The sequence below is a fragment of the Schistocerca serialis genome, unplaced genomic scaffold, assembly GCF_023864345.2.
Source record: "Schistocerca serialis cubense isolate TAMUIC-IGC-003099 unplaced genomic scaffold, iqSchSeri2.2 HiC_scaffold_414, whole genome shotgun sequence".
In the NCBI taxonomy this organism is placed as follows: Eukaryota; Metazoa; Arthropoda; class Insecta; order Orthoptera; family Acrididae; genus Schistocerca; species Schistocerca serialis.
In genome coordinates, this window is record NW_026047991.1 from 1 (window position 1) to 27,487 (window position 27,487).

A 27,487-nucleotide genomic window follows, 5' to 3' on the forward strand; every position below is an offset into this window, starting at 1 on the left:
CGAATGCACTGCAAATTACGCAAACACCTCGTCTGAGGCGAGGCGAGGCGAGGCGAGGCGAGGAAGCTCACATCGCCAGCAGTGGCGCCCTCCAACAAGACACTGCCACACCCCGCACAGGCCTTACGCCGGTCGGCCGCGCGCCAGCCCTCCTGCGCTGGACACCAGGAACAAGATGCGTCTTCCGCGAGTGTCGAAGGCTGCACGCGCCAAGCGGATGACAGGAGGTGCAACGAGAAGCTGCGCGTCTCACACACACGGCGGCGCGCCCGCTAATTCGGCAGTCGCTCTGCTGGCACGTCGGATTGCGGAAGGAAGTGCTTACAATTACAATTCTGTTCGTGTTTTATGTTGTAAAGTTGTTAGCTTGTAACGATGTAATGTTAATAAATAAATTCATAAATCTCCAAAAAAAAAAAAAAAATACACGAAGCGCGTCCTTCCGGCTCATAAGTTTTGGATCTCAGGATTGCGTTCGCGCTAACGTGACGAATTGTCAATAAAAAAAAATGCGGCTGCTTTCGACCGAAAAGTATGATTTTGTGTGTGTTGGGATAAGAACCGAATGCGAATTCTTCCATGCGCCTACATTATATGGGCGCCAACGGCCATACCATGTTGAATACACCGGTTCTCGTCCGATCACCGAAGTTAAACAACATCGGGCGTGGTTAGTACTTGGATGGGTGACCACCTGGGAACACCACGTGCTGTTGGCTCCCTTTCATTTACTTTTTTTTTTATACCGCCCTCTTTCCATACCACCGTTCTGTTGTGACAAAGATTCTTGCTTAAGCATTTTAATCTACTGTAATGACCATAAGGTGCGAAATTGCAGTAAATATCTCAGTTTGAGGGAGAATGTGCTAACCAAGTTCGCCAGGAAGTCTTTGAAAACGACAAAACAGTACGAATCGGCAGATGTGTTCTGAAATACGTCAGGGCCTGTTGTTGTGTAGCGGTGTACAATTCCTACTTCGATATGTAATTATAAATTTATTCTTTAGTCGTCTCGTCTCGTCTCCTCATCTCCTGCAGACGTTTCTTGTGCTTGCGCTGTTATATGGGCCACGACCCGAGCGGCAGCGAGCGGCAGTCGAGCAAAGTCGGGACAAGTCGGGACGGGGACAGGGACAGGAATGGTGCGAATGCACTGCAAATTACGCAAACACCTCGTCTGAGGCGAGGCGAGGCGAGGCGAGGCGAGGAAGCTCACATCGCCAGCAGTGGCGCCCTCCAACAAGACACTGCCACACCCCGCACAGGCCTTACGCCGGTCGGCCGCGCGCCAGCCCTCCTGCGCTGGACACCAGGAACAAGATGCGTCTTCCGCGAGTGTCGAAGGCTGCACGCGCCAAGCGGATGACAGGAGGTGCAACGAGAAGCTGCGCGTCTCACACACACGGCGGCGCGCCCGCTAATTCGGCAGTCGCTCTGCTGGCACGTCGGATTGCGGAAGGAAGTGCTTACAATTACAATTCTGTTCGTGTTTTATGTTGTAAAGTTGTTAGCTTGTAACGATGTAATGTTAATAAATAAATTCATAAATCTCCAAAAAAAAAAAAAAATACACGAAGCGCGTCCTTCCGGCTCATAAGTTTTGGATCTCAGGATTGCGTTCGCGCTAACGTGACGAATTGTCAATAAAAAAAAATGCGGCTGCTTTCGACCGAAAAGTATGATTTTGTGTGTGTTGGGATAAGAACCGAATGCGAATTCTTCCATGCGCCTACATTATATGGGCGCCAACGGCCATACCATGTTGAATACACCGGTTCTCGTCCGATCACCGAAGTTAAACAACATCGGGCGTGGTTAGTACTTGGATGGGTGACCACCTGGGAACACCACGTGCTGTTGGCTCCCTTTCATTTACTTTTTTTTTTATACCGCCCTCTTTCCATACCACCGTTCTGTTGTGACAAAGATTCTTGCTTAAGCATTTTAATCTACTGTAATGACCATAAGGTGCGAAATTGCAGTAAATATCTCAGTTTGAGGGAGAATGTGCTAACCAAGTTCGCCAGGAAGTCTTTGAAAACGACAAAACAGTACGAATCGGCAGATGTGTTCTGAAATACGTCAGGGCCTGTTGTTGTGTAGCGGTGTACAATTCCTACTTCGATATGTAATTATAAATTTATTCTTTAGTCGTCTCGTCTCGTCTCCTCATCTCCTGCAGACGTTTCTTGTGCTTGCGCTGTTATATGGGCCACGACCCGAGCGGCAGCGAGCGGCAGTCGAGCAAAGTCGGGACAAGTCGGGACGGGGACAGGGACAGGAATGGTGCGAATGCACTGCAAATTACGCAAACACCTCGTCTGAGGCGAGGCGAGGCGAGGCGAGGCGAGGAAGCTCACATCGCCAGCAGTGGCGCCCTCCAACAAGACACTGCCACACCCCGCACAGGCCTTACGCCGGTCGGCCGCGCGCCAGCCCTCCTGCGCTGGACACCAGGAACAAGATGCGTCTTCCGCGAGTGTCGAAGGCTGCACGCGCCAAGCGGATGACAGGAGGTGCAACGAGAAGCTGCGCGTCTCACACACACGGCGGCGCGCCCGCTAATTCGGCAGTCGCTCTGCTGGCACGTCGGATTGCGGAAGGAAGTGCTTACAATTACAATTCTGTTCGTGTTTTATGTTGTAAAGTTGTTAGCTTGTAACGATGTAATGTTAATAAATAAATTCATAAATCTCCAAAAAAAAAAAAAAAATACACGAAGCGCGTCCTTCCGGCTCATAAGTTTTGGATCTCAGGATTGCGTTCGCGCTAACGTGACGAATTGTCAATAAAAAAAAATGCGGCTGCTTTCGACCGAAAAGTATGATTTTGTGTGTGTTGGGATAAGAACCGAATGCGAATTCTTCCATGCGCCTACATTATATGGGCGCCAACGGCCATACCATGTTGAATACACCGGTTCTCGTCCGATCACCGAAGTTAAACAACATCGGGCGTGGTTAGTACTTGGATGGGTGACCACCTGGGAACACCACGTGCTGTTGGCTCCCTTTCATTTACTTTTTTTTTTATACCGCCCTCTTTCCATACCACCGTTCTGTTGTGACAAAGATTCTTGCTTAAGCATTTTAATCTACTGTAATGACCATAAGGTGCGAAATTGCAGTAAATATCTCAGTTTGAGGGAGAATGTGCTAACCAAGTTCGCCAGGAAGTCTTTGAAAACGACAAAACAGTACGAATCGGCAGATGTGTTCTGAAATACGTCAGGGCCTGTTGTTGTGTAGCGGTGTACAATTCCTACTTCGATATGTAATTATAAATTTATTCTTTAGTCGTCTCGTCTCGTCTCCTCATCTCCTGCAGACGTTTCTTGTGCTTGCGCTGTTATATGGGCCACGACCCGAGCGGCAGCGAGCGGCAGTCGAGCAAAGTCGGGACAAGTCGGGACGGGGACAGGGACAGGAATGGTGCGAATGCACTGCAAATTACGCAAACACCTCGTCTGAGGCGAGGCGAGGCGAGGCGAGGCGAGGAAGCTCACATCGCCAGCAGTGGCGCCCTCCAACAAGACACTGCCACACCCCGCACAGGCCTTACGCCGGTCGGCCGCGCGCCAGCCCTCCTGCGCTGGACACCAGGAACAAGATGCGTCTTCCGCGAGTGTCGAAGGCTGCACGCGCCAAGCGGATGACAGGAGGTGCAACGAGAAGCTGCGCGTCTCACACACACGGCGGCGCGCCCGCTAATTCGGCAGTCGCTCTGCTGGCACGTCGGATTGCGGAAGGAAGTGCTTACAATTACAATTCTGTTCGTGTTTTATGTTGTAAAGTTGTTAGCTTGTAACGATGTAATGTTAATAAATAAATTCATAAATCTCCAAAAAAAAAAAAAAAATACACGAAGCGCGTCCTTCCGGCTCATAAGTTTTGGATCTCAGGATTGCGTTCGCGCTAACGTGACGAATTGTCAATAAAAAAAAATGCGGCTGCTTTCGACCGAAAAGTATGATTTTGTGTGTGTTGGGATAAGAACCGAATGCGAATTCTTCCATGCGCCTACATTATATGGGCGCCAACGGCCATACCATGTTGAATACACCGGTTCTCGTCCGATCACCGAAGTTAAACAACATCGGGCGTGGTTAGTACTTGGATGGGTGACCACCTGGGAACACCACGTGCTGTTGGCTCCCTTTCATTTACTTTTTTTTTTATACCGCCCTCTTTCCATACCACCGTTCTGTTGTGACAAAGATTCTTGCTTAAGCATTTTAATCTACTGTAATGACCATAAGGTGCGAAATTGCAGTAAATATCTCAGTTTGAGGGAGAATGTGCTAACCAAGTTCGCCAGGAAGTCTTTGAAAACGACAAAACAGTACGAATCGGCAGATGTGTTCTGAAATACGTCAGGGCCTGTTGTTGTGTAGCGGTGTACAATTCCTACTTCGATATGTAATTATAAATTTATTCTTTAGTCGTCTCGTCTCGTCTCCTCATCTCCTGCAGACGTTTCTTGTGCTTGCGCTGTTATATGGGCCACGACCCGAGCGGCAGCGAGCGGCAGTCGAGCAAAGTCGGGACAAGTCGGGACGGGGACAGGGACAGGAATGGTGCGAATGCACTGCAAATTACGCAAACACCTCGTCTGAGGCGAGGCGAGGCGAGGCGAGGCGAGGAAGCTCACATCGCCAGCAGTGGCGCCCTCCAACAAGACACTGCCACACCCCGCACAGGCCTTACGCCGGTCGGCCGCGCGCCAGCCCTCCTGCGCTGGACACCAGGAACAAGATGCGTCTTCCGCGAGTGTCGAAGGCTGCACGCGCCAAGCGGATGACAGGAGGTGCAACGAGAAGCTGCGCGTCTCACACACACGGCGGCGCGCCCGCTAATTCGGCAGTCGCTCTGCTGGCACGTCGGATTGCGGAAGGAAGTGCTTACAATTACAATTCTGTTCGTGTTTTATGTTGTAAAGTTGTTAGCTTGTAACGATGTAATGTTAATAAATAAATTCATAAATCTCCAAAAAAAAAAAAAAAATACACGAAGCGCGTCCTTCCGGCTCATAAGTTTTGGATCTCAGGATTGCGTTCGCGCTAACGTGACGAATTGTCAATAAAAAAAAATGCGGCTGCTTTCGACCGAAAAGTATGATTTTGTGTGTGTTGGGATAAGAACCGAATGCGAATTCTTCCATGCGCCTACATTATATGGGCGCCAACGGCCATACCATGTTGAATACACCGGTTCTCGTCCGATCACCGAAGTTAAACAACATCGGGCGTGGTTAGTACTTGGATGGGTGACCACCTGGGAACACCACGTGCTGTTGGCTCCCTTTCATTTACTTTTTTTTTTATACCGCCCTCTTTCCATACCACCGTTCTGTTGTGACAAAGATTCTTGCTTAAGCATTTTAATCTACTGTAATGACCATAAGGTGCGAAATTGCAGTAAATATCTCAGTTTGAGGGAGAATGTGCTAACCAAGTTCGCCAGGAAGTCTTTGAAAACGACAAAACAGTACGAATCGGCAGATGTGTTCTGAAATACGTCAGGGCCTGTTGTTGTGTAGCGGTGTACAATTCCTACTTCGATATGTAATTATAAATTTATTCTTTAGTCGTCTCGTCTCGTCTCCTCATCTCCTGCAGACGTTTCTTGTGCTTGCGCTGTTATATGGGCCACGACCCGAGCGGCAGCGAGCGGCAGTCGAGCAAAGTCGGGACAAGTCGGGACGGGGACAGGGACAGGAATGGTGCGAATGCACTGCAAATTACGCAAACACCTCGTCTGAGGCGAGGCGAGGCGAGGCGAGGCGAGGAAGCTCACATCGCCAGCAGTGGCGCCCTCCAACAAGACACTGCCACACCCCGCACAGGCCTTACGCCGGTCGGCCGCGCGCCAGCCCTCCTGCGCTGGACACCAGGAACAAGATGCGTCTTCCGCGAGTGTCGAAGGCTGCACGCGCCAAGCGGATGACAGGAGGTGCAACGAGAAGCTGCGCGTCTCACACACACGGCGGCGCGCCCGCTAATTCGGCAGTCGCTCTGCTGGCACGTCGGATTGCGGAAGGAAGTGCTTACAATTACAATTCTGTTCGTGTTTTATGTTGTAAAGTTGTTAGCTTGTAACGATGTAATGTTAATAAATAAATTCATAAATCTCCAAAAAAAAAAAAAAAATACACGAAGCGCGTCCTTCCGGCTCATAAGTTTTGGATCTCAGGATTGCGTTCGCGCTAACGTGACGAATTGTCAATAAAAAAAAATGCGGCTGCTTTCGACCGAAAAGTATGATTTTGTGTGTGTTGGGATAAGAACCGAATGCGAATTCTTCCATGCGCCTACATTATATGGGCGCCAACGGCCATACCATGTTGAATACACCGGTTCTCGTCCGATCACCGAAGTTAAACAACATCGGGCGTGGTTAGTACTTGGATGGGTGACCACCTGGGAACACCACGTGCTGTTGGCTCCCTTTCATTTACTTTTTTTTTTATACCGCCCTCTTTCCATACCACCGTTCTGTTGTGACAAAGATTCTTGCTTAAGCATTTTAATCTACTGTAATGACCATAAGGTGCGAAATTGCAGTAAATATCTCAGTTTGAGGGAGAATGTGCTAACCAAGTTCGCCAGGAAGTCTTTGAAAACGACAAAACAGTACGAATCGGCAGATGTGTTCTGAAATACGTCAGGGCCTGTTGTTGTGTAGCGGTGTACAATTCCTACTTCGATATGTAATTATAAATTTATTCTTTAGTCGTCTCGTCTCGTCTCCTCATCTCCTGCAGACGTTTCTTGTGCTTGCGCTGTTATATGGGCCACGACCCGAGCGGCAGCGAGCGGCAGTCGAGCAAAGTCGGGACAAGTCGGGACGGGGACAGGGACAGGAATGGTGCGAATGCACTGCAAATTACGCAAACACCTCGTCTGAGGCGAGGCGAGGCGAGGCGAGGCGAGGAAGCTCACATCGCCAGCAGTGGCGCCCTCCAACAAGACACTGCCACACCCCGCACAGGCCTTACGCCGGTCGGCCGCGCGCCAGCCCTCCTGCGCTGGACACCAGGAACAAGATGCGTCTTCCGCGAGTGTCGAAGGCTGCACGCGCCAAGCGGATGACAGGAGGTGCAACGAGAAGCTGCGCGTCTCACACACACGGCGGCGCGCCCGCTAATTCGGCAGTCGCTCTGCTGGCACGTCGGATTGCGGAAGGAAGTGCTTACAATTACAATTCTGTTCGTGTTTTATGTTGTAAAGTTGTTAGCTTGTAACGATGTAATGTTAATAAATAAATTCATAAATCTCCAAAAAAAAAAAAAAAATACACGAAGCGCGTCCTTCCGGCTCATAAGTTTTGGATCTCAGGATTGCGTTCGCGCTAACGTGACGAATTGTCAATAAAAAAAAATGCGGCTGCTTTCGACCGAAAAGTATGATTTTGTGTGTGTTGGGATAAGAACCGAATGCGAATTCTTCCATGCGCCTACATTATATGGGCGCCAACGGCCATACCATGTTGAATACACCGGTTCTCGTCCGATCACCGAAGTTAAACAACATCGGGCGTGGTTAGTACTTGGATGGGTGACCACCTGGGAACACCACGTGCTGTTGGCTCCCTTTCATTTACTTTTTTTTTTATACCGCCCTCTTTCCATACCACCGTTCTGTTGTGACAAAGATTCTTGCTTAAGCATTTTAATCTACTGTAATGACCATAAGGTGCGAAATTGCAGTAAATATCTCAGTTTGAGGGAGAATGTGCTAACCAAGTTCGCCAGGAAGTCTTTGAAAACGACAAAACAGTACGAATCGGCAGATGTGTTCTGAAATACGTCAGGGCCTGTTGTTGTGTAGCGGTGTACAATTCCTACTTCGATATGTAATTATAAATTTATTCTTTAGTCGTCTCGTCTCGTCTCCTCATCTCCTGCAGACGTTTCTTGTGCTTGCGCTGTTATATGGGCCACGACCCGAGCGGCAGCGAGCGGCAGTCGAGCAAAGTCGGGACAAGTCGGGACGGGGACAGGGACAGGAATGGTGCGAATGCACTGCAAATTACGCAAACACCTCGTCTGAGGCGAGGCGAGGCGAGGCGAGGCGAGGAAGCTCACATCGCCAGCAGTGGCGCCCTCCAACAAGACACTGCCACACCCCGCACAGGCCTTACGCCGGTCGGCCGCGCGCCAGCCCTCCTGCGCTGGACACCAGGAACAAGATGCGTCTTCCGCGAGTGTCGAAGGCTGCACGCGCCAAGCGGATGACAGGAGGTGCAACGAGAAGCTGCGCGTCTCACACACACGGCGGCGCGCCCGCTAATTCGGCAGTCGCTCTGCTGGCACGTCGGATTGCGGAAGGAAGTGCTTACAATTACAATTCTGTTCGTGTTTTATGTTGTAAAGTTGTTAGCTTGTAACGATGTAATGTTAATAAATAAATTCATAAATCTCCAAAAAAAAAAAAAAAATACACGAAGCGCGTCCTTCCGGCTCATAAGTTTTGGATCTCAGGATTGCGTTCGCGCTAACGTGACGAATTGTCAATAAAAAAAAATGCGGCTGCTTTCGACCGAAAAGTATGATTTTGTGTGTGTTGGGATAAGAACCGAATGCGAATTCTTCCATGCGCCTACATTATATGGGCGCCAACGGCCATACCATGTTGAATACACCGGTTCTCGTCCGATCACCGAAGTTAAACAACATCGGGCGTGGTTAGTACTTGGATGGGTGACCACCTGGGAACACCACGTGCTGTTGGCTCCCTTTCATTTACTTTTTTTTTTATACCGCCCTCTTTCCATACCACCGTTCTGTTGTGACAAAGATTCTTGCTTAAGCATTTTAATCTACTGTAATGACCATAAGGTGCGAAATTGCAGTAAATATCTCAGTTTGAGGGAGAATGTGCTAACCAAGTTCGCCAGGAAGTCTTTGAAAACGACAAAACAGTACGAATCGGCAGATGTGTTCTGAAATACGTCAGGGCCTGTTGTTGTGTAGCGGTGTACAATTCCTACTTCGATATGTAATTATAAATTTATTCTTTAGTCGTCTCGTCTCGTCTCCTCATCTCCTGCAGACGTTTCTTGTGCTTGCGCTGTTATATGGGCCACGACCCGAGCGGCAGCGAGCGGCAGTCGAGCAAAGTCGGGACAAGTCGGGACGGGGACAGGGACAGGAATGGTGCGAATGCACTGCAAATTACGCAAACACCTCGTCTGAGGCGAGGCGAGGCGAGGCGAGGCGAGGAAGCTCACATCGCCAGCAGTGGCGCCCTCCAACAAGACACTGCCACACCCCGCACAGGCCTTACGCCGGTCGGCCGCGCGCCAGCCCTCCTGCGCTGGACACCAGGAACAAGATGCGTCTTCCGCGAGTGTCGAAGGCTGCACGCGCCAAGCGGATGACAGGAGGTGCAACGAGAAGCTGCGCGTCTCACACACACGGCGGCGCGCCCGCTAATTCGGCAGTCGCTCTGCTGGCACGTCGGATTGCGGAAGGAAGTGCTTACAATTACAATTCTGTTCGTGTTTTATGTTGTAAAGTTGTTAGCTTGTAACGATGTAATGTTAATAAATAAATTCATAAATCTCCAAAAAAAAAAAAAAAATACACGAAGCGCGTCCTTCCGGCTCATAAGTTTTGGATCTCAGGATTGCGTTCGCGCTAACGTGACGAATTGTCAATAAAAAAAAATGCGGCTGCTTTCGACCGAAAAGTATGATTTTGTGTGTGTTGGGATAAGAACCGAATGCGAATTCTTCCATGCGCCTACATTATATGGGCGCCAACGGCCATACCATGTTGAATACACCGGTTCTCGTCCGATCACCGAAGTTAAACAACATCGGGCGTGGTTAGTACTTGGATGGGTGACCACCTGGGAACACCACGTGCTGTTGGCTCCCTTTCATTTACTTTTTTTTTTATACCGCCCTCTTTCCATACCACCGTTCTGTTGTGACAAAGATTCTTGCTTAAGCATTTTAATCTACTGTAATGACCATAAGGTGCGAAATTGCAGTAAATATCTCAGTTTGAGGGAGAATGTGCTAACCAAGTTCGCCAGGAAGTCTTTGAAAACGACAAAACAGTACGAATCGGCAGATGTGTTCTGAAATACGTCAGGGCCTGTTGTTGTGTAGCGGTGTACAATTCCTACTTCGATATGTAATTATAAATTTATTCTTTAGTCGTCTCGTCTCGTCTCCTCATCTCCTGCAGACGTTTCTTGTGCTTGCGCTGTTATATGGGCCACGACCCGAGCGGCAGCGAGCGGCAGTCGAGCAAAGTCGGGACAAGTCGGGACGGGGACAGGGACAGGAATGGTGCGAATGCACTGCAAATTACGCAAACACCTCGTCTGAGGCGAGGCGAGGCGAGGCGAGGCGAGGAAGCTCACATCGCCAGCAGTGGCGCCCTCCAACAAGACACTGCCACACCCCGCACAGGCCTTACGCCGGTCGGCCGCGCGCCAGCCCTCCTGCGCTGGACACCAGGAACAAGATGCGTCTTCCGCGAGTGTCGAAGGCTGCACGCGCCAAGCGGATGACAGGAGGTGCAACGAGAAGCTGCGCGTCTCACACACACGGCGGCGCGCCCGCTAATTCGGCAGTCGCTCTGCTGGCACGTCGGATTGCGGAAGGAAGTGCTTACAATTACAATTCTGTTCGTGTTTTATGTTGTAAAGTTGTTAGCTTGTAACGATGTAATGTTAATAAATAAATTCATAAATCTCCAAAAAAAAAAAAAAAATACACGAAGCGCGTCCTTCCGGCTCATAAGTTTTGGATCTCAGGATTGCGTTCGCGCTAACGTGACGAATTGTCAATAAAAAAAAATGCGGCTGCTTTCGACCGAAAAGTATGATTTTGTGTGTGTTGGGATAAGAACCGAATGCGAATTCTTCCATGCGCCTACATTATATGGGCGCCAACGGCCATACCATGTTGAATACACCGGTTCTCGTCCGATCACCGAAGTTAAACAACATCGGGCGTGGTTAGTACTTGGATGGGTGACCACCTGGGAACACCACGTGCTGTTGGCTCCCTTTCATTTACTTTTTTTTTTATACCGCCCTCTTTCCATACCACCGTTCTGTTGTGACAAAGATTCTTGCTTAAGCATTTTAATCTACTGTAATGACCATAAGGTGCGAAATTGCAGTAAATATCTCAGTTTGAGGGAGAATGTGCTAACCAAGTTCGCCAGGAAGTCTTTGAAAACGACAAAACAGTACGAATCGGCAGATGTGTTCTGAAATACGTCAGGGCCTGTTGTTGTGTAGCGGTGTACAATTCCTACTTCGATATGTAATTATAAATTTATTCTTTAGTCGTCTCGTCTCGTCTCCTCATCTCCTGCAGACGTTTCTTGTGCTTGCGCTGTTATATGGGCCACGACCCGAGCGGCAGCGAGCGGCAGTCGAGCAAAGTCGGGACAAGTCGGGACGGGGACAGGGACAGGAATGGTGCGAATGCACTGCAAATTACGCAAACACCTCGTCTGAGGCGAGGCGAGGCGAGGCGAGGCGAGGAAGCTCACATCGCCAGCAGTGGCGCCCTCCAACAAGACACTGCCACACCCCGCACAGGCCTTACGCCGGTCGGCCGCGCGCCAGCCCTCCTGCGCTGGACACCAGGAACAAGATGCGTCTTCCGCGAGTGTCGAAGGCTGCACGCGCCAAGCGGATGACAGGAGGTGCAACGAGAAGCTGCGCGTCTCACACACACGGCGGCGCGCCCGCTAATTCGGCAGTCGCTCTGCTGGCACGTCGGATTGCGGAAGGAAGTGCTTACAATTACAATTCTGTTCGTGTTTTATGTTGTAAAGTTGTTAGCTTGTAACGATGTAATGTTAATAAATAAATTCATAAATCTCCAAAAAAAAAAAAAAAATACACGAAGCGCGTCCTTCCGGCTCATAAGTTTTGGATCTCAGGATTGCGTTCGCGCTAACGTGACGAATTGTCAATAAAAAAAAATGCGGCTGCTTTCGACCGAAAAGTATGATTTTGTGTGTGTTGGGATAAGAACCGAATGCGAATTCTTCCATGCGCCTACATTATATGGGCGCCAACGGCCATACCATGTTGAATACACCGGTTCTCGTCCGATCACCGAAGTTAAACAACATCGGGCGTGGTTAGTACTTGGATGGGTGACCACCTGGGAACACCACGTGCTGTTGGCTCCCTTTCATTTACTTTTTTTTTTATACCGCCCTCTTTCCATACCACCGTTCTGTTGTGACAAAGATTCTTGCTTAAGCATTTTAATCTACTGTAATGACCATAAGGTGCGAAATTGCAGTAAATATCTCAGTTTGAGGGAGAATGTGCTAACCAAGTTCGCCAGGAAGTCTTTGAAAACGACAAAACAGTACGAATCGGCAGATGTGTTCTGAAATACGTCAGGGCCTGTTGTTGTGTAGCGGTGTACAATTCCTACTTCGATATGTAATTATAAATTTATTCTTTAGTCGTCTCGTCTCGTCTCCTCATCTCCTGCAGACGTTTCTTGTGCTTGCGCTGTTATATGGGCCACGACCCGAGCGGCAGCGAGCGGCAGTCGAGCAAAGTCGGGACAAGTCGGGACGGGGACAGGGACAGGAATGGTGCGAATGCACTGCAAATTACGCAAACACCTCGTCTGAGGCGAGGCGAGGCGAGGCGAGGCGAGGAAGCTCACATCGCCAGCAGTGGCGCCCTCCAACAAGACACTGCCACACCCCGCACAGGCCTTACGCCGGTCGGCCGCGCGCCAGCCCTCCTGCGCTGGACACCAGGAACAAGATGCGTCTTCCGCGAGTGTCGAAGGCTGCACGCGCCAAGCGGATGACAGGAGGTGCAACGAGAAGCTGCGCGTCTCACACACACGGCGGCGCGCCCGCTAATTCGGCAGTCGCTCTGCTGGCACGTCGGATTGCGGAAGGAAGTGCTTACAATTACAATTCTGTTCGTGTTTTATGTTGTAAAGTTGTTAGCTTGTAACGATGTAATGTTAATAAATAAATTCATAAATCTCCAAAAAAAAAAAAAAAATACACGAAGCGCGTCCTTCCGGCTCATAAGTTTTGGATCTCAGGATTGCGTTCGCGCTAACGTGACGAATTGTCAATAAAAAAAAATGCGGCTGCTTTCGACCGAAAAGTATGATTTTGTGTGTGTTGGGATAAGAACCGAATGCGAATTCTTCCATGCGCCTACATTATATGGGCGCCAACGGCCATACCATGTTGAATACACCGGTTCTCGTCCGATCACCGAAGTTAAACAACATCGGGCGTGGTTAGTACTTGGATGGGTGACCACCTGGGAACACCACGTGCTGTTGGCTCCCTTTCATTTACTTTTTTTTTTATACCGCCCTCTTTCCATACCACCGTTCTGTTGTGACAAAGATTCTTGCTTAAGCATTTTAATCTACTGTAATGACCATAAGGTGCGAAATTGCAGTAAATATCTCAGTTTGAGGGAGAATGTGCTAACCAAGTTCGCCAGGAAGTCTTTGAAAACGACAAAACAGTACGAATCGGCAGATGTGTTCTGAAATACGTCAGGGCCTGTTGTTGTGTAGCGGTGTACAATTCCTACTTCGATATGTAATTATAAATTTATTCTTTAGTCGTCTCGTCTCGTCTCCTCATCTCCTGCAGACGTTTCTTGTGCTTGCGCTGTTATATGGGCCACGACCCGAGCGGCAGCGAGCGGCAGTCGAGCAAAGTCGGGACAAGTCGGGACGGGGACAGGGACAGGAATGGTGCGAATGCACTGCAAATTACGCAAACACCTCGTCTGAGGCGAGGCGAGGCGAGGCGAGGCGAGGAAGCTCACATCGCCAGCAGTGGCGCCCTCCAACAAGACACTGCCACACCCCGCACAGGCCTTACGCCGGTCGGCCGCGCGCCAGCCCTCCTGCGCTGGACACCAGGAACAAGATGCGTCTTCCGCGAGTGTCGAAGGCTGCACGCGCCAAGCGGATGACAGGAGGTGCAACGAGAAGCTGCGCGTCTCACACACACGGCGGCGCGCGCCCGCTAATTCGGCAGTCGCTCTGCTGGCACGTCGGATTGCGGAAGGAAGTGCTTACAATTACAATTCTGTTCGTGTTTTATGTTGTAAAGTTGTTAGCTTGTAACGATGTAATGTTAATAAATAAATTCATAAATCTCCAAAAAAAAAAAAAAAATACACGAAGCGCGTCCTTCCGGCTCATAAGTTTTGGATCTCAGGATTGCGTTCGCGCTAACGTGACGAATTGTCAATAAAAAAAAATGCGGCTGCTTTCGACCGAAAAGTATGATTTTGTGTGTGTTGGGATAAGAACCGAATGCGAATTCTTCCATGCGCCTACATTATATGGGCGCCAACGGCCATACCATGTTGAATACACCGGTTCTCGTCCGATCACCGAAGTTAAACAACATCGGGCGTGGTTAGTACTTGGATGGGTGACCACCTGGGAACACCACGTGCTGTTGGCTCCCTTTCATTTACTTTTTTTTTTATACCGCCCTCTTTCCATACCACCGTTCTGTTGTGACAAAGATTCTTGCTTAAGCATTTTAATCTACTGTAATGACCATAAGGTGCGAAATTGCAGTAAATATCTCAGTTTGAGGGAGAATGTGCTAACCAAGTTCGCCAGGAAGTCTTTGAAAACGACAAAACAGTACGAATCGGCAGATGTGTTCTGAAATACGTCAGGGCCTGTTGTTGTGTAGCGGTGTACAATTCCTACTTCGATATGTAATTATAAATTTATTCTTTAGTCGTCTCGTCTCGTCTCCTCATCTCCTGCAGACGTTTCTTGTGCTTGCGCTGTTATATGGGCCACGACCCGAGCGGCAGCGAGCGGCAGTCGAGCAAAGTCGGGACAAGTCGGGACGGGGACAGGGACAGGAATGGTGCGAATGCACTGCAAATTACGCAAACACCTCGTCTGAGGCGAGGCGAGGCGAGGCGAGGCGAGGAAGCTCACATCGCCAGCAGTGGCGCCCTCCAACAAGACACTGCCACACCCCGCACAGGCCTTACGCCGGTCGGCCGCGCGCCAGCCCTCCTGCGCTGGACACCAGGAACAAGATGCGTCTTCCGCGAGTGTCGAAGGCTGCACGCGCCAAGCGGATGACAGGAGGTGCAACGAGAAGCTGCGCGTCTCACACACACGGCGGCGCGCCCGCTAATTCGGCAGTCGCTCTGCTGGCACGTCGGATTGCGGAAGGAAGTGCTTACAATTACAATTCTGTTCGTGTTTTATGTTGTAAAGTTGTTAGCTTGTAACGATGTAATGTTAATAAATAAATTCATAAATCTCCAAAAAAAAAAAAAAAATACACGAAGCGCGTCCTTCCGGCTCATAAGTTTTGGATCTCAGGATTGCGTTCGCGCTAACGTGACGAATTGTCAATAAAAAAAAATGCGGCTGCTTTCGACCGAAAAGTATGATTTTGTGTGTGTTGGGATAAGAACCGAATGCGAATTCTTCCATGCGCCTACATTATATGGGCGCCAACGGCCATACCATGTTGAATACACCGGTTCTCGTCCGATCACCGAAGTTAAACAACATCGGGCGTGGTTAGTACTTGGATGGGTGACCACCTGGGAACACCACGTGCTGTTGGCTCCCTTTCATTTACTTTTTTTTTTATACCGCCCTCTTTCCATACCACCGTTCTGTTGTGACAAAGATTCTTGCTTAAGCATTTTAATCTACTGTAATGACCATAAGGTGCGAAATTGCAGTAAATATCTCAGTTTGAGGGAGAATGTGCTAACCAAGTTCGCCAGGAAGTCTTTGAAAACGACAAAACAGTACGAATCGGCAGATGTGTTCTGAAATACGTCAGGGCCTGTTGTTGTGTAGCGGTGTACAATTCCTACTTCGATATGTAATTATAAATTTATTCTTTAGTCGTCTCGTCTCGTCTCCTCATCTCCTGCAGACGTTTCTTGTGCTTGCGCTGTTATATGGGCCACGACCCGAGCGGCAGCGAGCGGCAGTCGAGCAAAGTCGGGACAAGTCGGGACGGGGACAGGGACAGGAATGGTGCGAATGCACTGCAAATTACGCAAACACCTCGTCTGAGGCGAGGCGAGGCGAGGCGAGGCGAGGAAGCTCACATCGCCAGCAGTGGCGCCCTCCAACAAGACACTGCCACACCCCGCACAGGCCTTACGCCGGTCGGCCGCGCGCCAGCCCTCCTGCGCTGGACACCAGGAACAAGATGCGTCTTCCGCGAGTGTCGAAGGCTGCACGCGCCAAGCGGATGACAGGAGGTGCAACGAGAAGCTGCGCGTCTCACACACACGGCGGCGCGCCCGCTAATTCGGCAGTCGCTCTGCTGGCACGTCGGATTGCGGAAGGAAGTGCTTACAATTACAATTCTGTTCGTGTTTTATGTTGTAAAGTTGTTAGCTTGTAACGATGTAATGTTAATAAATAAATTCATAAATCTCCAAAAAAAAAAAAAAAATACACGAAGCGCGTCCTTCCGGCTCATAAGTTTTGGATCTCAGGATTGCGTTCGCGCTAACGTGACGAATTGTCAATAAAAAAAAATGCGGCTGCTTTCGACCGAAAAGTATGATTTTGTGTGTGTTGGGATAAGAACCGAATGCGAATTCTTCCATGCGCCTACATTATATGGGCGCCAACGGCCATACCATGTTGAATACACCGGTTCTCGTCCGATCACCGAAGTTAAACAACATCGGGCGTGGTTAGTACTTGGATGGGTGACCACCTGGGAACACCACGTGCTGTTGGCTCCCTTTCATTTACTTTTTTTTTTATACCGCCCTCTTTCCATACCACCGTTCTGTTGTGACAAAGATTCTTGCTTAAGCATTTTAATCTACTGTAATGACCATAAGGTGCGAAATTGCAGTAAATATCTCAGTTTGAGGGAGAATGTGCTAACCAAGTTCGCCAGGAAGTCTTTGAAAACGACAAAACAGTACGAATCGGCAGATGTGTTCTGAAATACGTCAGGGCCTGTTGTTGTGTAGCGGTGTACAATTCCTACTTCGATATGTAATTATAAATTTATTCTTTAGTCGTCTCGTCTCGTCTCCTCATCTCCTGCAGACGTTTCTTGTGCTTGCGCTGTTATATGGGCCACGACCCGAGCGGCAGCGAGCGGCAGTCGAGCAAAGTCGGGACAAGTCGGGACGGGGACAGGGACAGGAATGGTGCGAATGCACTGCAAATTACGCAAACACCTCGTCTGAGGCGAGGCGAGGCGAGGCGAGGCGAGGAAGCTCACATCGCCAGCAGTGGCGCCCTCCAACAAGACACTGCCACACCCCGCACAGGCCTTACGCCGGTCGGCCGCGCGCCAGCCCTCCTGCGCTGGACACCAGGAACAAGATGCGTCTTCCGCGAGTGTCGAAGGCTGCACGCGCCAAGCGGATGACAGGAGGTGCAACGAGAAGCTGCGCGTCTCACACACACGGCGGCGCGCCCGCTAATTCGGCAGTCGCTCTGCTGGCACGTCGGATTGCGGAAGGAAGTGCTTACAATTACAATTCTGTTCGTGTTTTATGTTGTAAAGTTGTTAGCTTGTAACGATGTAATGTTAATAAATAAATTCATAAATCTCCAAAAAAAAAAAAAAAATACACGAAGCGCGTCCTTCCGGCTCATAAGTTTTGGATCTCAGGATTGCGTTCGCGCTAACGTGACGAATTGTCAATAAAAAAAAATGCGGCTGCTTTCGACCGAAAAGTATGATTTTGTGTGTGTTGGGATAAGAACCGAATGCGAATTCTTCCATGCGCCTACATTATATGGGCGCCAACGGCCATACCATGTTGAATACACCGGTTCTCGTCCGATCACCGAAGTTAAACAACATCGGGCGTGGTTAGTACTTGGATGGGTGACCACCTGGGAACACCACGTGCTGTTGGCTCCCTTTCATTTACTTTTTTTTTTATACCGCCCTCTTTCCATACCACCGTTCTGTTGTGACAAAGATTCTTGCTTAAGCATTTTAATCTACTGTAATGACCATAAGGTGCGAAATTGCAGTAAATATCTCAGTTTGAGGGAGAATGTGCTAACCAAGTTCGCCAGGAAGTCTTTGAAAACGACAAAACAGTACGAATCGGCAGATGTGTTCTGAAATACGTCAGGGCCTGTTGTTGTGTAGCGGTGTACAATTCCTACTTCGATATGTAATTATAAATTTATTCTTTAGTCGTCTCGTCTCGTCTCCTCATCTCCTGCAGACGTTTCTTGTGCTTGCGCTGTTATATGGGCCACGACCCGAGCGGCAGCGAGCGGCAGTCGAGCAAAGTCGGGACAAGTCGGGACGGGGACAGGGACAGGAATGGTGCGAATGCACTGCAAATTACGCAAACACCTCGTCTGAGGCGAGGCGAGGCGAGGCGAGGCGAGGAAGCTCACATCGCCAGCAGTGGCGCCCTCCAACAAGACACTGCCACACCCCGCACAGGCCTTACGCCGGTCGGCCGCGCGCCAGCCCTCCTGCGCTGGACACCAGGAACAAGATGCGTCTTCCGCGAGTGTCGAAGGCTGCACGCGCCAAGCGGATGACAGGAGGTGCAACGAGAAGCTGCGCGTCTCACACACACGGCGGCGCGCCCGCTAATTCGGCAGTCGCTCTGCTGGCACGTCGGATTGCGGAAGGAAGTGCTTACAATTACAATTCTGTTCGTGTTTTATGTTGTAAAGTTGTTAGCTTGTAACGATGTAATGTTAATAAATAAATTCATAAATCTCCAAAAAAAAAAAAAAATACACGAAGCGCGTCCTTCCGGCTCATAAGTTTTGGATCTCAGGATTGCGTTCGCGCTAACGTGACGAATTGTCAATAAAAAAAAATGCGGCTGCTTTCGACCGAAAAGTATGATTTTGTGTGTGTTGGGATAAGAACCGAATGCGAATTCTTCCATGCGCCTACATTATATGGGCGCCAACGGCCATACCATGTTGAATACACCGGTTCTCGTCCGATCACCGAAGTTAAACAACATCGGGCGTGGTTAGTACTTGGATGGGTGACCACCTGGGAACACCACGTGCTGTTGGCTCCCTTTCATTTACTTTTTTTTTTATACCGCCCTCTTTCCATACCACCGTTCTGTTGTGACAAAGATTCTTGCTTAAGCATTTTAATCTACTGTAATGACCATAAGGTGCGAAATTGCAGTAAATATCTCAGTTTGAGGGAGAATGTGCTAACCAAGTTCGCCAGGAAGTCTTTGAAAACGACAAAACAGTACGAATCGGCAGATGTGTTCTGAAATACGTCAGGGCCTGTTGTTGTGTAGCGGTGTACAATTCCTACTTCGATATGTAATTATAAATTTATTCTTTAGTCGTCTCGTCTCGTCTCCTCATCTCCTGCAGACGTTTCTTGTGCTTGCGCTGTTATATGGGCCACGACCCGAGCGGCAGCGAGCGGCAGTCGAGCAAAGTCGGGACAAGTCGGGACGGGGACAGGGACAGGAATGGTGCGAATGCACTGCAAATTACGCAAACACCTCGTCTGAGGCGAGGCGAGGCGAGGCGAGGCGAGGAAGCTCACATCGCCAGCAGTGGCGCCCTCCAACAAGACACTGCCACACCCCGCACAGGCCTTACGCCGGTCGGCCGCGCGCCAGCCCTCCTGCGCTGGACACCAGGAACAAGATGCGTCTTCCGCGAGTGTCGAAGGCTGCACGCGCCAAGCGGATGACAGGAGGTGCAACGAGAAGCTGCGCGTCTCACACACACGGCGGCGCGCCCGCTAATTCGGCAGTCGCTCTGCTGGCACGTCGGATTGCGGAAGGAAGTGCTTACAATTACAATTCTGTTCGTGTTTTATGTTGTAAAGTTGTTAGCTTGTAACGATGTAATGTTAATAAATAAATTCATAAATCTCCAAAAAAAAAAAAAAAATACACGAAGCGCGTCCTTCCGGCTCATAAGTTTTGGATCTCAGGATTGCGTTCGCGCTAACGTGACGAATTGTCAATAAAAAAAAATGCGGCTGCTTTCGACCGAAAAGTATGATTTTGTGTGTGTTGGGATAAGAACCGAATGCGAATTCTTCCATGCGCCTACATTATATGGGCGCCAACGGCCATACCATGTTGAATACACCGGTTCTCGTCCGATCACCGAAGTTAAACAACATCGGGCGTGGTTAGTACTTGGATGGGTGACCACCTGGGAACACCACGTGCTGTTGGCTCCCTTTCATTTACTTTTTTTTTTATACCGCCCTCTTTCCATACCACCGTTCTGTTGTGACAAAGATTCTTGCTTAAGCATTTTAATCTACTGTAATGACCATAAGGTGCGAAATTGCAGTAAATATCTCAGTTTGAGGGAGAATGTGCTAACCAAGTTCGCCAGGAAGTCTTTGAAAACGACAAAACAGTACGAATCGGCAGATGTGTTCTGAAATACGTCAGGGCCTGTTGTTGTGTAGCGGTGTACAATTCCTACTTCGATATGTAATTATAAATTTATTCTTTAGTCGTCTCGTCTCGTCTCCTCATCTCCTGCAGACGTTTCTTGTGCTTGCGCTGTTATATGGGCCACGACCCGAGCGGCAGCGAGCGGCAGTCGAGCAAAGTCGGGACAAGTCGGGACGGGGACAGGGACAGGAATGGTGCGAATGCACTGCAAATTACGCAAACACCTCGTCTGAGGCGAGGCGAGGCGAGGCGAGGCGAGGAAGCTCACATCGCCAGCAGTGGCGCCCTCCAACAAGACACTGCCACACCCCGCACAGGCCTTACGCCGGTCGGCCGCGCGCCAGCCCTCCTGCGCTGGACACCAGGAACAAGATGCGTCTTCCGCGAGTGTCGAAGGCTGCACGCGCCAAGCGGATGACAGGAGGTGCAACGAGAAGCTGCGCGTCTCACACACACGGCGGCGCGCCCGCTAATTCGGCAGTCGCTCTGCTGGCACGTCGGATTGCGGAAGGAAGTGCTTACAATTACAATTCTGTTCGTGTTTTATGTTGTAAAGTTGTTAGCTTGTAACGATGTAATGTTAATAAATAAATTCATAAATCTCCAAAAAAAAAAAAAAAATACACGAAGCGCGTCCTTCCGGCTCATAAGTTTTGGATCTCAGGATTGCGTTCGCGCTAACGTGACGAATTGTCAATAAAAAAAAATGCGGCTGCTTTCGACCGAAAAGTATGATTTTGTGTGTGTTGGGATAAGAACCGAATGCGAATTCTTCCATGCGCCTACATTATATGGGCGCCAACGGCCATACCATGTTGAATACACCGGTTCTCGTCCGATCACCGAAGTTAAACAACATCGGGCGTGGTTAGTACTTGGATGGGTGACCACCTGGGAACACCACGTGCTGTTGGCTCCCTTTCATTTACTTTTTTTTTTATACCGCCCTCTTTCCATACCACCGTTCTGTTGTGACAAAGATTCTTGCTTAAGCATTTTAATCTACTGTAATGACCATAAGGTGCGAAATTGCAGTAAATATCTCAGTTTGAGGGAGAATGTGCTAACCAAGTTCGCCAGGAAGTCTTTGAAAACGACAAAACAGTACGAATCGGCAGATGTGTTCTGAAATACGTCAGGGCCTGTTGTTGTGTAGCGGTGTACAATTCCTACTTCGATATGTAATTATAAATTTATTCTTTAGTCGTCTCGTCTCGTCTCCTCATCTCCTGCAGACGTTTCTTGTGCTTGCGCTGTTATATGGGCCACGACCCGAGCGGCAGCGAGCGGCAGTCGAGCAAAGTCGGGACAAGTCGGGACGGGGACAGGGACAGGAATGGTGCGAATGCACTGCAAATTACGCAAACACCTCGTCTGAGGCGAGGCGAGGCGAGGCGAGGCGAGGAAGCTCACATCGCCAGCAGTGGCGCCCTCCAACAAGACACTGCCACACCCCGCACAGGCCTTACGCCGGTCGGCCGCGCGCCAGCCCTCCTGCGCTGGACACCAGGAACAAGATGCGTCTTCCGCGAGTGTCGAAGGCTGCACGCGCCAAGCGGATGACAGGAGGTGCAACGAGAAGCTGCGCGTCTCACACACACGGCGGCGCGCCCGCTAATTCGGCAGTCGCTCTGCTGGCACGTCGGATTGCGGAAGGAAGTGCTTACAATTACAATTCTGTTCGTGTTTTATGTTGTAAAGTTGTTAGCTTGTAACGATGTAATGTTAATAAATAAATTCATAAATCTCCAAAAAAAAAAAAAAAATACACGAAGCGCGTCCTTCCGGCTCATAAGTTTTGGATCTCAGGATTGCGTTCGCGCTAACGTGACGAATTGTCAATAAAAAAAAATGCGGCTGCTTTCGACCGAAAAGTATGATTTTGTGTGTGTTGGGATAAGAACCGAATGCGAATTCTTCCATGCGCCTACATTATATGGGCGCCAACGGCCATACCATGTTGAATACACCGGTTCTCGTCCGATCACCGAAGTTAAACAACATCGGGCGTGGTTAGTACTTGGATGGGTGACCACCTGGGAACACCACGTGCTGTTGGCTCCCTTTCATTTACTTTTTTTTTTATACCGCCCTCTTTCCATACCACCGTTCTGTTGTGACAAAGATTCTTGCTTAAGCATTTTAATCTACTGTAATGACCATAAGGTGCGAAATTGCAGTAAATATCTCAGTTTGAGGGAGAATGTGCTAACCAAGTTCGCCAGGAAGTCTTTGAAAACGACAAAACAGTACGAATCGGCAGATGTGTTCTGAAATACGTCAGGGCCTGTTGTTGTGTAGCGGTGTACAATTCCTACTTCGATATGTAATTATAAATTTATTCTTTAGTCGTCTCGTCTCGTCTCCTCATCTCCTGCAGACGTTTCTTGTGCTTGCGCTGTTATATGGGCCACGACCCGAGCGGCAGCGAGCGGCAGTCGAGCAAAGTCGGGACAAGTCGGGACGGGGACAGGGACAGGAATGGTGCGAATGCACTGCAAATTACGCAAACACCTCGTCTGAGGCGAGGCGAGGCGAGGCGAGGCGAGGAAGCTCACATCGCCAGCAGTGGCGCCCTCCAACAAGACACTGCCACACCCCGCACAGGCCTTACGCCGGTCGGCCGCGCGCCAGCCCTCCTGCGCTGGACACCAGGAACAAGATGCGTCTTCCGCGAGTGTCGAAGGCTGCACGCGCCAAGCGGATGACAGGAGGTGCAACGAGAAGCTGCGCGTCTCACACACACGGCGGCGCGCCCGCTAATTCGGCAGTCGCTCTGCTGGCACGTCGGATTGCGGAAGGAAGTGCTTACAATTACAATTCTGTTCGTGTTTTATGTTGTAAAGTTGTTAGCTTGTAACGATGTAATGTTAATAAATAAATTCATAAATCTCCAAAAAAAAAAAAAAAATACACGAAGCGCGTCCTTCCGGCTCATAAGTTTTGGATCTCAGGATTGCGTTCGCGCTAACGTGACGAATTGTCAATAAAAAAAAATGCGGCTGCTTTCGACCGAAAAGTATGATTTTGTGTGTGTTGGGATAAGAACCGAATGCGAATTCTTCCATGCGCCTACATTATATGGGCGCCAACGGCCATACCATGTTGAATACACCGGTTCTCGTCCGATCACCGAAGTTAAACAACATCGGGCGTGGTTAGTACTTGGATGGGTGACCACCTGGGAACACCACGTGCTGTTGGCTCCCTTTCATTTACTTTTTTTTTTATACCGCCCTCTTTCCATACCACCGTTCTGTTGTGACAAAGATTCTTGCTTAAGCATTTTAATCTACTGTAATGACCATAAGGTGCGAAATTGCAGTAAATATCTCAGTTTGAGGGAGAATGTGCTAACCAAGTTCGCCAGGAAGTCTTTGAAAACGACAAAACAGTACGAATCGGCAGATGTGTTCTGAAATACGTCAGGGCCTGTTGTTGTGTAGCGGTGTACAATTCCTACTTCGATATGTAATTATAAATTTATTCTTTAGTCGTCTCGTCTCGTCTCCTCATCTCCTGCAGACGTTTCTTGTGCTTGCGCTGTTATATGGGCCACGACCCGAGCGGCAGCGAGCGGCAGTCGAGCAAAGTCGGGACAAGTCGGGACGGGGACAGGGACAGGAATGGTGCGAATGCACTGCAAATTACGCAAACACCTCGTCTGAGGCGAGGCGAGGCGAGGCGAGGCGAGGAAGCTCACATCGCCAGCAGTGGCGCCCTCCAACAAGACACTGCCACACCCCGCACAGGCCTTACGCCGGTCGGCCGCGCGCCAGCCCTCCTGCGCTGGACACCAGGAACAAGATGCGTCTTCCGCGAGTGTCGAAGGCTGCACGCGCCAAGCGGATGACAGGAGGTGCAACGAGAAGCTGCGCGTCTCACACACACGGCGGCGCGCCCGCTAATTCGGCAGTCGCTCTGCTGGCACGTCGGATTGCGGAAGGAAGTGCTTACAATTACAATTCTGTTCGTGTTTTATGTTGTAAAGTTGTTAGCTTGTAACGATGTAATGTTAATAAATAAATTCATAAATCTCCAAAAAAAAAAAAAAAATACACGAAGCGCGTCCTTCCGGCTCATAAGTTTTGGATCTCAGGATTGCGTTCGCGCTAACGTGACGAATTGTCAATAAAAAAAAATGCGGCTGCTTTCGACCGAAAAGTATGATTTTGTGTGTGTTGGGATAAGAACCGAATGCGAATTCTTCCATGCGCCTACATTATATGGGCGCCAACGGCCATACCATGTTGAATACACCGGTTCTCGTCCGATCACCGAAGTTAAACAACATCGGGCGTGGTTAGTACTTGGATGGGTGACCACCTGGGAACACCACGTGCTGTTGGCTCCCTTTCATTTACTTTTTTTTTTATACCGCCCTCTTTCCATACCACCGTTCTGTTGTGACAAAGATTCTTGCTTAAGCATTTTAATCTACTGTAATGACCATAAGGTGCGAAATTGCAGTAAATATCTCAGTTTGAGGGAGAATGTGCTAACCAAGTTCGCCAGGAAGTCTTTGAAAACGACAAAACAGTACGAATCGGCAGATGTGTTCTGAAATACGTCAGGGCCTGTTGTTGTGTAGCGGTGTACAATTCCTACTTCGATATGTAATTATAAATTTATTCTTTAGTCGTCTCGTCTCGTCTCCTCATCTCCTGCAGACGTTTCTTGTGCTTGCGCTGTTATATGGGCCACGACCCGAGCGGCAGCGAGCGGCAGTCGAGCAAAGTCGGGACAAGTCGGGACGGGGACAGGGACAGGAATGGTGCGAATGCACTGCAAATTACGCAAACACCTCGTCTGAGGCGAGGCGAGGCGAGGCGAGGCGAGGAAGCTCACATCGCCAGCAGTGGCGCCCTCCAACAAGACACTGCCACACCCCGCACAGGCCTTACGCCGGTCGGCCGCGCGCCAGCCCTCCTGCGCTGGACACCAGGAACAAGATGCGTCTTCCGCGAGTGTCGAAGGCTGCACGCGCCAAGCGGATGACAGGAGGTGCAACGAGAAGCTGCGCGTCTCACACACACGGCGGCGCGCCCGCTAATTCGGCAGTCGCTCTGCTGGCACGTCGGATTGCGGAAGGAAGTGCTTACAATTACAATTCTGTTCGTGTTTTATGTTGTAAAGTTGTTAGCTTGTAACGATGTAATGTTAATAAATAAATTCATAAATCTCCAAAAAAAAAAAAAAAATACACGAAGCGCGTCCTTCCGGCTCATAAGTTTTGGATCTCAGGATTGCGTTCGCGCTAACGTGACGAATTGTCAATAAAAAAAAATGCGGCTGCTTTCGACCGAAAAGTATGATTTTGTGTGTGTTGGGATAAGAACCGAATGCGAATTCTTCCATGCGCCTACATTATATGGGCGCCAACGGCCATACCATGTTGAATACACCGGTTCTCGTCCGATCACCGAAGTTAAACAACATCGGGCGTGGTTAGTACTTGGATGGGTGACCACCTGGGAACACCACGTGCTGTTGGCTCCCTTTCATTTACTTTTTTTTTTATACCGCCCTCTTTCCATACCACCGTTCTGTTGTGACAAAGATTCTTGCTTAAGCATTTTAATCTACTGTAATGACCATAAGGTGCGAAATTGCAGTAAATATCTCAGTTTGAGGGAGAATGTGCTAACCAAGTTCGCCAGGAAGTCTTTGAAAACGACAAAACAGTACGAATCGGCAGATGTGTTCTGAAATACGTCAGGGCCTGTTGTTGTGTAGCGGTGTACAATTCCTACTTCGATATGTAATTATAAATTTATTCTTTAGTCGTCTCGTCTCGTCTCCTCATCTCCTGCAGACGTTTCTTGTGCTTGCGCTGTTATATGGGCCACGACCCGAGCGGCAGCGAGCGGCAGTCGAGCAAAGTCGGGACAAGTCGGGACGGGGACAGGGACAGGAATGGTGCGAATGCACTGCAAATTACGCAAACACCTCGTCTGAGGCGAGGCGAGGCGAGGCGAGGCGAGGAAGCTCACATCGCCAGCAGTGGCGCCCTCCAACAAGACACTGCCACACCCCGCACAGGCCTTACGCCGGTCGGCCGCGCGCCAGCCCTCCTGCGCTGGACACCAGGAACAAGATGCGTCTTCCGCGAGTGTCGAAGGCTGCACGCGCCAAGCGGATGACAGGAGGTGCAACGAGAAGCTGCGCGTCTCACACACACGGCGGCGCGCCCGCTAATTCGGCAGTCGCTCTGCTGGCACGTCGGATTGCGGAAGGAAGTGCTTACAATTACAATTCTGTTCGTGTTTTATGTTGTAAAGTTGTTAGCTTGTAACGATGTAATGTTAATAAATAAATTCATAAATCTCCAAAAAAAAAAAAAAAATACACGAAGCGCGTCCTTCCGGCTCATAAGTTTTGGATCTCAGGATTGCGTTCGCGCTAACGTGACGAATTGTCAATAAAAAAAAATGCGGCTGCTTTCGACCGAAAAGTATGATTTTGTGTGTGTTGGGATAAGAACCGAATGCGAATTCTTCCATGCGCCTACATTATATGGGCGCCAACGGCCATACCATGTTGAATACACCGGTTCTCGTCCGATCACCGAAGTTAAACAACATCGGGCGTGGTTAGTACTTGGATGGGTGACCACCTGGGAACACCACGTGCTGTTGGCTCCCTTTCATTTACTTTTTTTTTTATACCGCCCTCTTTCCATACCACCGTTCTGTTGTGACAAAGATTCTTGCTTAAGCATTTTAATCTACTGTAATGACCATAAGGTGCGAAATTGCAGTAAATATCTCAGTTTGAGGGAGAATGTGCTAACCAAGTTCGCCAGGAAGTCTTTGAAAACGACAAAACAGTACGAATCGGCAGATGTGTTCTGAAATACGTCAGGGCCTGTTGTTGTGTAGCGGTGTACAATTCCTACTTCGATATGTAATTATAAATTTATTCTTTAGTCGTCTCGTCTCGTCTCCTCATCTCCTGCAGACGTTTCTTGTGCTTGCGCTGTTATATGGGCCACGACCCGAGCGGCAGCGAGCGGCAGTCGAGCAAAGTCGGGACAAGTCGGGACGGGGACAGGGACAGGAATGGTGCGAATGC

The 27,487-nt window shown here is 49.5% G+C and overlaps 24 non-coding genes across 24 annotated transcripts; all 24 read left to right on the forward strand.

Moving 5' to 3' along the window:
* The first annotated feature begins 600 nt into the window (after positions 1 to 600).
* Positions 601 to 719, forward strand: LOC126446685 (5S ribosomal RNA). Its single transcript, XR_007583395.1, has one exon. It is a non-coding gene; the product is annotated as a 5S ribosomal RNA (ribosomal RNA).
* Positions 720 to 1,744: 1,025 nt separating this feature from the next.
* On the forward strand, positions 1,745 to 1,863 carry LOC126446697 (5S ribosomal RNA). Its single transcript, XR_007583406.1, has one exon. It is a non-coding gene; the product is annotated as a 5S ribosomal RNA (ribosomal RNA).
* Positions 1,864 to 2,889: 1,026 nt separating this feature from the next.
* LOC126446708 (5S ribosomal RNA) lies at positions 2,890 to 3,008 on the forward strand. Its single transcript, XR_007583416.1, has one exon. It is a non-coding gene; the product is annotated as a 5S ribosomal RNA (ribosomal RNA).
* Positions 3,009 to 4,034: 1,026 nt separating this feature from the next.
* Positions 4,035 to 4,153, forward strand: LOC126446710 (5S ribosomal RNA). Its single transcript, XR_007583417.1, has one exon. It is a non-coding gene; the product is annotated as a 5S ribosomal RNA (ribosomal RNA).
* A 1,026-nt stretch (positions 4,154 to 5,179) lies between these two features.
* Positions 5,180 to 5,298, forward strand: LOC126446711 (5S ribosomal RNA). The gene has a single exon (XR_007583418.1). It is a non-coding gene; the product is annotated as a 5S ribosomal RNA (ribosomal RNA).
* A 1,026-nt stretch (positions 5,299 to 6,324) lies between these two features.
* On the forward strand, positions 6,325 to 6,443 carry LOC126446686 (5S ribosomal RNA). The gene has a single exon (XR_007583396.1). It is a non-coding gene; the product is annotated as a 5S ribosomal RNA (ribosomal RNA).
* A 1,026-nt stretch (positions 6,444 to 7,469) lies between these two features.
* LOC126446688 (5S ribosomal RNA) lies at positions 7,470 to 7,588 on the forward strand. Its single transcript, XR_007583397.1, has one exon. It is a non-coding gene; the product is annotated as a 5S ribosomal RNA (ribosomal RNA).
* A 1,026-nt stretch (positions 7,589 to 8,614) lies between these two features.
* Positions 8,615 to 8,733, forward strand: LOC126446689 (5S ribosomal RNA). Its single transcript, XR_007583398.1, has one exon. It is a non-coding gene; the product is annotated as a 5S ribosomal RNA (ribosomal RNA).
* A 1,026-nt stretch (positions 8,734 to 9,759) lies between these two features.
* On the forward strand, positions 9,760 to 9,878 carry LOC126446690 (5S ribosomal RNA). Its single transcript, XR_007583399.1, has one exon. It is a non-coding gene; the product is annotated as a 5S ribosomal RNA (ribosomal RNA).
* A 1,026-nt stretch (positions 9,879 to 10,904) lies between these two features.
* Positions 10,905 to 11,023, forward strand: LOC126446691 (5S ribosomal RNA). Its single transcript, XR_007583400.1, has one exon. It is a non-coding gene; the product is annotated as a 5S ribosomal RNA (ribosomal RNA).
* Positions 11,024 to 12,049: 1,026 nt separating this feature from the next.
* LOC126446692 (5S ribosomal RNA) lies at positions 12,050 to 12,168 on the forward strand. The gene has a single exon (XR_007583401.1). It is a non-coding gene; the product is annotated as a 5S ribosomal RNA (ribosomal RNA).
* Positions 12,169 to 13,194: 1,026 nt separating this feature from the next.
* Positions 13,195 to 13,313, forward strand: LOC126446693 (5S ribosomal RNA). Its single transcript, XR_007583402.1, has one exon. It is a non-coding gene; the product is annotated as a 5S ribosomal RNA (ribosomal RNA).
* A 1,028-nt stretch (positions 13,314 to 14,341) lies between these two features.
* Positions 14,342 to 14,460, forward strand: LOC126446694 (5S ribosomal RNA). Its single transcript, XR_007583403.1, has one exon. It is a non-coding gene; the product is annotated as a 5S ribosomal RNA (ribosomal RNA).
* A 1,026-nt stretch (positions 14,461 to 15,486) lies between these two features.
* Positions 15,487 to 15,605, forward strand: LOC126446695 (5S ribosomal RNA). Its single transcript, XR_007583404.1, has one exon. It is a non-coding gene; the product is annotated as a 5S ribosomal RNA (ribosomal RNA).
* Positions 15,606 to 16,631: 1,026 nt separating this feature from the next.
* Positions 16,632 to 16,750, forward strand: LOC126446696 (5S ribosomal RNA). Its single transcript, XR_007583405.1, has one exon. It is a non-coding gene; the product is annotated as a 5S ribosomal RNA (ribosomal RNA).
* Positions 16,751 to 17,776: 1,026 nt separating this feature from the next.
* On the forward strand, positions 17,777 to 17,895 carry LOC126446699 (5S ribosomal RNA). Its single transcript, XR_007583407.1, has one exon. It is a non-coding gene; the product is annotated as a 5S ribosomal RNA (ribosomal RNA).
* A 1,025-nt stretch (positions 17,896 to 18,920) lies between these two features.
* On the forward strand, positions 18,921 to 19,039 carry LOC126446700 (5S ribosomal RNA). The gene has a single exon (XR_007583408.1). It is a non-coding gene; the product is annotated as a 5S ribosomal RNA (ribosomal RNA).
* A 1,026-nt stretch (positions 19,040 to 20,065) lies between these two features.
* Positions 20,066 to 20,184, forward strand: LOC126446701 (5S ribosomal RNA). Its single transcript, XR_007583409.1, has one exon. It is a non-coding gene; the product is annotated as a 5S ribosomal RNA (ribosomal RNA).
* A 1,026-nt stretch (positions 20,185 to 21,210) lies between these two features.
* LOC126446702 (5S ribosomal RNA) lies at positions 21,211 to 21,329 on the forward strand. The gene has a single exon (XR_007583410.1). It is a non-coding gene; the product is annotated as a 5S ribosomal RNA (ribosomal RNA).
* A 1,026-nt stretch (positions 21,330 to 22,355) lies between these two features.
* On the forward strand, positions 22,356 to 22,474 carry LOC126446703 (5S ribosomal RNA). Its single transcript, XR_007583411.1, has one exon. It is a non-coding gene; the product is annotated as a 5S ribosomal RNA (ribosomal RNA).
* Positions 22,475 to 23,500: 1,026 nt separating this feature from the next.
* On the forward strand, positions 23,501 to 23,619 carry LOC126446704 (5S ribosomal RNA). Its single transcript, XR_007583412.1, has one exon. It is a non-coding gene; the product is annotated as a 5S ribosomal RNA (ribosomal RNA).
* A 1,026-nt stretch (positions 23,620 to 24,645) lies between these two features.
* Positions 24,646 to 24,764, forward strand: LOC126446705 (5S ribosomal RNA). The gene has a single exon (XR_007583413.1). It is a non-coding gene; the product is annotated as a 5S ribosomal RNA (ribosomal RNA).
* Positions 24,765 to 25,790: 1,026 nt separating this feature from the next.
* On the forward strand, positions 25,791 to 25,909 carry LOC126446706 (5S ribosomal RNA). The gene has a single exon (XR_007583414.1). It is a non-coding gene; the product is annotated as a 5S ribosomal RNA (ribosomal RNA).
* A 1,026-nt stretch (positions 25,910 to 26,935) lies between these two features.
* On the forward strand, positions 26,936 to 27,054 carry LOC126446707 (5S ribosomal RNA). Its single transcript, XR_007583415.1, has one exon. It is a non-coding gene; the product is annotated as a 5S ribosomal RNA (ribosomal RNA).
* Positions 27,055 to 27,487: the final 433 nt, after the last annotated feature.